This window comes from Camellia sinensis, chromosome 4 (assembly GCF_055761805.1).
Source record: "Camellia sinensis isolate YWXY chromosome 4, ASM5576180v1, whole genome shotgun sequence".
NCBI lineage: Eukaryota > Viridiplantae > Streptophyta > Magnoliopsida > Ericales > Theaceae > Camellia > Camellia sinensis.
In genome coordinates, this window is record NC_138964.1 from 43,888,128 (window position 1) to 43,896,731 (window position 8,604).

Below are 8,604 nucleotides of genomic sequence, written 5' to 3' on the forward strand. Positions count from 1 at the left end.
AAGAGAATAAGGAAGGTGTGATCACCGGTTGTCAGACATGACAAAGAGAAGGAAAAGAAAACGCAGAGAGAGGAAAATGTAAAGAATGAGACAAAAAGGAGAGAGAGAGAGAGAGAGAGAGAGAGAGAGAGAGAGAAACGTGTAGGACTTTTGGGTCTACTCAAAAAGTTGTTGGATTAAATAGTGTACACATATTTCAAACAAGACTTATGGGTAATTTCCCCCTTGTTCTAATGACTTTTGTGGTGCAAAAAATCAAATCACTTAGGTTGCAGCAGTAACGCGACAGAGATAGCTTGATTCTTGACTTGAAAAACATTTGGATAAAGGTAGAAGAAGGGCAGTTGGAGCAGCCTAGAGACCCTCTGATGCCTAAGTCAGCGATAGAGGTAGATAAAGGTGCAAGATTATCTTAGTAGGGTTCAGATAGAAGTGTTTGCATACCTCAATTCTACTGATTGTTTCCCCTTTTATAGCATGCTCCTACTAACCGTTGTTAGCTGTTAGGCTTTCCCCCATTCGTCATGCCAGCCCCATTTTCTAGGGATTGTGCTCCACCAGATGTGGATTTCTAGGAGTTGGTTGAGCCTAAAATAAGAGGATGTGGGCTGACTGGGTCTGCGCCCTTCTTAGGCGTGCTTTCTGCCGCCTTTCTCCTGCCCTAAAACTTTTCTAACCTAGTTTGGTCCTGGGCTTCTAAGCTAGACTCAAACTATCCTGGGTTGACTTTCCATTTTGTTGGCGATGCTTCTTTCCCGCTGCCAACCCAAGAATTCCAGTCCTGCCTTATGTGGATTCGTTTTTTGCCTCACACAATTGCCTCACAATTCTTGCTTCTTTTTCTTTCTAGGCTGAAAAAGGAATTAGAGTTTTCATTACAACTGCAAAAGTTTTTTCCCGTAATCCTAGGGCTTCGTGCCTATCATTTCAATTTTTAAAAGGCGTGATGTCCTTTCGCCTGTCGCACCGCCTCTATCCTAGGACAGGTGGCCTCACCCCATAAGTTCCAAACTGACGTGTCTATTATACGACGCGACAGACATGTCCATTCAAAATTATTTCTGGCGCTATAAATTTCCCACCAGAGTCCTTCCTTCTTCAATACTCACTATTCCTTCTAGAGAAAAGTAAGAGAAAATATTCCAACCATAGCATTTTCAGTTCGATAATTTTCTGTTTCGATCTTCCTTTGGTTGTCTGTAAGTCCCCCTCTCTCTCTTACATTTCTTGATTTTTTTTCCTTTTCTAGTCTGATAGGCAAGTATCGTGTCCTCCTAGAATCCCTTTCCTCTTTGGCCGCCTTCCGCGAACAATTTGGTATCCCAGATAATGTCCATATTTGCTTGCAAAAGAATGCGACAACCTTGACGGTGGCCCAGATTACAATTGTATGCCCCTTGTTGCCATTACTGAGGAAGGGGTTAGGTTTTCCCTAAACCCACTTTTGAGAGAGTGCATGTGTTCTTGGTCCCTTGCCCCCATTCAACTCTCTGCTGACATTTATAGAGTTGTGAATGGGGTTTTTGAGCTAAACCGAGCCCTGGGCACCCACCTTGGTCAAATAGAGATTCTGTCCATTTATGTTCTTACAACCTACAATACCAAGCCTCAACTGAGGACCTTAAGTATTATTGAGGCCAAAGTGCCTCAAAGAGACTCATCACCCTTCTTCCCAAAACCAATAAGGACCTAGAGGAAGATATTGTGATGATTTCTGAGAATTGAGAATTTAAGAGCTCTCCCCATACTTGGCCTGTACCTATATCCTTTGCAAGAGCATGTCCTTTCCATTCTATATTCCTTATTTTTCCTTTGAATTTGTATGGCTGACTTGTTCTTTAACCATTCATTCTCTTTTTGCCAGATCCTACCACTAACATGATAAAGCACCTTCGTGAATACGTCGTTCGTCAGGAGGAACTAAAGAAGATCTAGAACCCTCCTGAAGATGAGAAGTCTGCTCACAAACTTCTGCGTTTTGAATCCTCTGCATCCCATCTAAAAGATGAGAAATAGTGGTCCCAAGCTTTTTAAGAACAACAAGAAAGCTCCACTAGTAGTCCTGCCAAAAGAATTTATGGCCCTGTCATTGACCTTACTGCCACATCCATGGACGTAGAGGTTGAGGACTTGGCTGTTTCCCTCGCGCGACGTTCTTCAAGGATTATGAAAACTACTACCCTTCCCTCTGTAGAGAAGAAGAGAAAATTTCAAAAAGGTGCTGAACTCCTGAAGGTGAAGCAGGAAGTACGAGTCGTGTTTTCTACTGCTACTACCGCCAGTGCTAGTTCCGGTGTCGGTGGGTTCATTACCCTTGAATCTATGAAATCAAAATGATTTACCCCTCCTACAACTGCCACTGCTACTGACCATGAAGATCCTGCTACGAAACGCCCCAAGACACAAAGGGGTAGCAAGACTATGTCCTACAAGGTTCCTGATAATTAGTTCAGGTGCCAGATGTTGCTCCCTAATTGTCTTTATGTGTCGAAGAATGACAGCCTAATGGAAGTTCCTGAACTAGGCTTCAACTTAGCAAAGGGTTTACCATACCTAGGGATATGGCCTCCCTTCATCCTTTGGATGATGCTTGTCTGATCTGTACCGATGTGGTCAGTGCTTTAAGAGTAAGCTTTTTTGTACTCAAGCTTTTTATATTCCTTGTATTTTGACTGAGTTTAATCATTCTTCTATTCTGTAGGCCATCCAAGTTTGTTATGAAAGTTTGACCAGCATGGACTCTTATAAGGCTGAAGCATGCATCTAATCTGTCAAGGCCTCTAGTGCTCTGAAAACTATCACTGATATGGAGAAGATACCGAAATTGATGTTTGACTAGAATTTTGACTAGAATTTGAAGCTTACAACTAAAAAAGAACTTGCTGAAAGTGCAACCCAACTACCCAAGATCCAACTGGAAGAGTCCCAAGAGAACCTGGCCTTTGCTCTTGCTGCAAATGAGACGCTAAAGAATGAAAAGAATGAGAAGTTGGATAAATACCGTAGGGACATTAGCGAGAAATATCTACGACAAATCTGTAAGCTTCAAGATGATATGTGTTATTGATGGATGGAAAGCTGCCTTGGCTAAGGCTGGGGTTACTCTTGATTCCTTCTAGTAGTCAGACCTAATTCTGTCTTGGAAGAAAGATTCATGGCCAACAGAGGAAGCTGAAGAAGTGGGCTTTAAGGAAGACCCTGAGGAGGAGGTGGAGACTGTTCTGAATGCGAGTGCCCAGAATGCAGCCGTTCCTACTGATGAGGTTGAACTTCCTACCCCTAAGCCTCAAGAAAAAACTTCTTCCAATGCTCCATATGTTCTTCCTGCCATAGAAATTCCTACCCCTGCTGAAGGTGGGGATGTTGGAATTGTTTCTTCTAGAGCTGTTGAAGTTGGTGTTACCTAGACCCCTGCTATGATAAAGGATTAAGAAACTTGCCTTTTGTTTTTGTTTTTGTTTTTGTTTTTTTTTTTTTAATTGTGGCCTAGAAACTCTTGTATGGTCTAGTCTTTTTGATGTAATTGCAACTTTTCGCAAAATAGAAGGCTTTTGTGTTTTATTTTTATCTAAGTGTTAAGTACTTTTCTAAATATTTTTTCTAGGCTGAGATGGGTGTGTAAGGCACCCTGCTTGTCCCCTGAGCTTGGATGGTTTTGACAACAAAGACAAAAAAACTATATAAAATTGGTAGAGCACTAAATTTGAAGAAATTAGACTACGACAAAACTGGAAGAAATTGTAATGACGTGGAAATTTTGGAAACATTTGACTAAATAAAATTTTGAAAAATTTTTGACTCAAGTAAAAGTTGACGGAAAATTTTTGACTTGAGTAAAAGCTTTGAAACAACTTTGACTAAGTAAAATTTTTTTAACTACCCCCATATGTAAGAGGGTCTGCTTTCTTGGACATAGGAAAACTTTTGATAAAATCCTCTAAGTCCAAGAAACACAATCCAGAACAGGATTTGCCTACCTTTCTGATTCAGAAACTGTGCTACATTCCTGAGCAGGGAAGTCACATTTCTTGGGCTAAAAAATTCTTTTTAGTCTTAAGGACCTCAATCCAAAGTAGAATTGTTCTACGTTTCTGCATCAGAATCCTTCATACACTCCTGAATAGGCGTGTTGTTTACAGAATAACCATCCAAAAAAATCTTGAACGATTTGTTTTCGTACTAGAACGTTACTACAATCAGGACAGGATATCATCCTGTGCTGGATTGCCATCTATTCTTGTACTCAAGCAATTATTATAAACTGTACTTAGGCAAAGAACCATTTTGAAGCATAACTAAAAAATCTCATAAAAATTGCATATTTATAGATTGTTTTTTAAACAAATACTTAATGAAAATAAATCCTAAGGTTTGCAGTGTTTCAAGGAAAAGGTACAGCCTTGCCATCCATATCTTCCAAATGATAAGCCCCATTTTTGCCTACTAAACGTTGTTGGCTGTTAGGTTTCCCCACACTCCTCACGTCAGCCCTCTTTCCTTAGGGATTGTGTTCCACCAAGTCTAGATTTCTAGGAGTTGGTTGAGCCTAAAACAAAGGAATGTGGGTTGACTGGGTCTACGCCCTTCTTATGCGTGCTCTTTGCCACCTTTCTCCTATCTTAAAACTTCTCTGGCCTAGTTTGGTTTTAGGCTTCTAGGCCAGACTCAAACTATCATGGGCTGACTTTTCATTTTGCTGGCGATGCTACCTTCTTACTGCCAACCTAGGAATTCCAATCCTGTCTTATGTTGATTCATTTTTTGCCTCCCACAACTTTCTATAACCAAAATGAAATAAAGTCAATCTATACCAGCAATTGCGGTCATTTTTATAAAAGCAATTTCAATCATTATTACTAATACGAGATAGACATAGGAGTAATATTGTAAGATATTATTTGATAACTTAATTCAACATTAAAATTAAAGTTGTTAGTCTCATTTCGTATCGGATTGTACCAGTCAATACATTACATTTTAGGTAAAAATTAGTACAAGCTACTCTTAGTTCTGTTCTAGTTAATTTACCAGCTTGTACTGTGCTATTCCATATATTATACAATAGTGTTTTGCCTAATTTCGAGTCATCTCAGAGTGTTCCAATGCATACCAGTTCAAAGAAAAGAGGAGAAAGCTGCTTTTATTTTGATTAGATGGAAAAAATGATGGAAAACAAAAAGATATGTTGTATTGTCAAATCTATTAATGGGATTGCTTTGGAAACAAGAATTGAAGTGGTTGTTGTGCAGATACACAAAATTCATTATTAGGGATGGTCACAAGTTGGGTTTGGGATTGGTTTATAGAAATCCGTCCCGTTCCATATCATATTGGGGAAGAGATAAATCGGGGAATGATGGAAATGGGGTAGGTGCGAGACGGTTAATTTCACAAGTTGAAAAATGAAAATATTAATAAAAATTATAGATAATTTAGTATATTACGAATAATAATTTATAATTAACAAGAATTATATTATATAAGATAGAAAGTAAGTGAATAAAAATTAATATTAAGTATAATGTTTTAGTATTTTAATTTTATTATAATGAAAAATAAATATATTATATATATTATATACATATAAATATATTTAATAAATATAATCAAGGTGGGGTTCCGATGGAACAGGACGAGGGAAGCAAGACCCGTTTCTGTCCTATTTCTTAATCAAGCTGGGGAAAGACCGTGTGGGACGGGGTGGCACGGGGGATGCGAGTGCAAAGTAAAGCGGGAAAAAATGACCATCTGTAGTCACTATTGTGCGACCTGCGTAACCTATTTTGATGTTCATTTTGATGATCAGAATCGTTCTTTTAAGATACATCAAGTAAAATATACTTGTAAAAAATCAAGTTAATCTGATATCGATAGACCTTTCATCAATCTCATTTATGTGTTTGTAAAAAAAAAAAATTGGGAAAATTACAAAAAATATCTCAAAATTTGACCTTTATAACAAAATAAACCATGAACTTTTAATTTTGTCAATTTAAATCCTAAATTTTTAATTTGTTTTCAATCTAAACAATTTGCTTATTTTCCTTAAGTAAAATAAATGAAAAAAAATGATATTTTAATCATTAAACTTAATAATAAAAAAATTATTTTAGACATTTAATATATTCATATATTGGGTTTAATGACTAAAATACTTTTTTTTTTCCATCAGTTTTACATAGTAAAAATAAACAAATGATTTATATTGAAAATAAATCAAAAAATTAAGATTTAAATTAATAAAATGAAAGTTTTCGAATTTATCTTACTAAAAGACTCAAACTGGAGGTTTTTTTTTTCTTTCTTTTTCTTTTTAGTTTTTATAATTGTTCCACTTTTATTTTTATTTTTGTTTTGGTGCATGATCAATAATTTATGGGACAAGGGGTGCCTGCTGTGCTTAAGCACAGCAGGGTGTGCCGTGCATGCAACACACACCAATAAAAAAGAAAAAACAAAGAAAAAATTATATTAAAAAAAAAAAAAAGCAAAACCATGGGTCAAATACGCACAGCAGTACCTGCTGCACAGCAGGCATCCCTTTTCCTAATTTATGACACCAGATAAACATGTGACAAGTGGCTTGGTAGGCCCAAATGACAGATAAATATCATTGTTGTGCATGGAGAAGTGTTTGGGTATGTAAGGTGTATATTATATATATTTATGTAAGTTTTCATAAATATATATATATATATATATATATATATATATATATATATGTGTGTGTGTGTGTGTAAGTTGTGATTTCTCAAATTTTTATAGGTTAATTTACGTATATTTGTGAAAACTTAGTCGATTTTGTGATATAACTTACATATATTTGTAAGAACTTACGTAAGTGCATATGATATGTACTTAAACACTTAAAAATTGCTCATATTATTAAAACGAGATAGACATAAGAGTAATATTGTAAGTTTGTAACTTATAGCATAAAGAGTTGATTATGTACTTGTTACAATTAACAGTGAAAAGATCAAAATAAAATTTTGATAAATCATGTAAATAATATCATATAACACACCTAAAATATTTAATTACTTTTCTTCAATTTGATGCACAAGTCATGGCATATGCACTGCCCGTCTAAACAAGGAAACAAAATCACTTGATTATGAAATAAACAAGGAAAATTATCAAGGGATTCTATTTTGTTTTGAAAATTATTATTGAGTCTTATCACGTTTTAATGTAAGTAATTAAGTCCTATTTTTATAAATTGTGCCAAAAATTTCAAATCTTCATAATGGTAGAATTTATCACAATTTCACACCTCTCATTTAATATGAAAATTAATTTCACAAATAAATTTAGTTTATTTTAATTTTTATAATTAATAATATTTTAATTGTTGAAATTAATTAAAATTTTATAAACAAAAGAATACGTATAAAATTCACCAACTATCTCACGCATTGAGAATATATGAATTTGCCACGATATTATTTTCCATAGAACTATTGATGGAAATTTAATAAAATTTTATCACTTTGAAATGTTTATCCAACAAAATTTCATTGTTTGAAACAACAAAATGATGAATTGTATGCCATGGTTTTGTCAATCCAATTGTTATTTATGATTTTATTTAATATAATATTTTTAATTTTTATAATTAAAAAATATAATTTAAAGTAAATTAAAATTATTTACAAAATTATTGTTCATATTAAACAAGAGTAAAATTAGAATAAAATACATTATTATGAAAAATTAAATTTTTGGTGAATCCTAGACAAGTATTGAAATAAGCACATACCCAAAATTTTAATATAAGGGGCAATCATATATTACTCATAAAAAAATTAAAAAATTATTAACTAAAACGTCAATTCTTATGGACACAGAAAGTTAAAAATAAAATAAAAATATAGGTATAAATAAGCATATTTTCTTATTTATATGTTAAATTACAAAAGATAATAATTATAAAATAATTTCCATACTAAAATGAGACATTTTAAATTGTGTTGGGCTTTTTTCCACAGCATTAAAAACATATAATAAGATAAATATTTGTTATATATTTTTTTTATAATTTTATAGTTTGACTCTATTATTTCATAGATATAAAGGGACGACAACCCTTGAAAAGACAACAAATTATTATTATTATTATTTTGGGAGGCTTATTTATAAGTTCTTTTTCAAACCCTTATGGTAAGTTAAGTCTTGTATAATTTCTTATAGAGTCTCAAATTCTATTTAAATAGGAATGTATTTTACAAGATCCTACATAAACATAACGTGACGAGACACTTATATAAACGTAATGTAACGTGACACTTATATAAACGTAACGTAACGTGACACCTACATAAATATAACGTGACACCTACATAAACGTAACGTAACGTGTCACGTTACATTTTGCTAACTTAAGTTTTTATTTTTTTAAATTGAATGTGAAAATGTTGCTGGTTTATATTGGTATCATGTTACGTTTCATACAAATATGATCATAGGTGTCATGTTACGTTTATGTAGGTGTTACGTTACGTTACGTTATGTTTATGTAGAAATTAAATGTTACCATAGATCATAGGTGTCATATTACGTTTATGTAGGTGTCACGTTACGTTACGTTTATGTAGATATGAT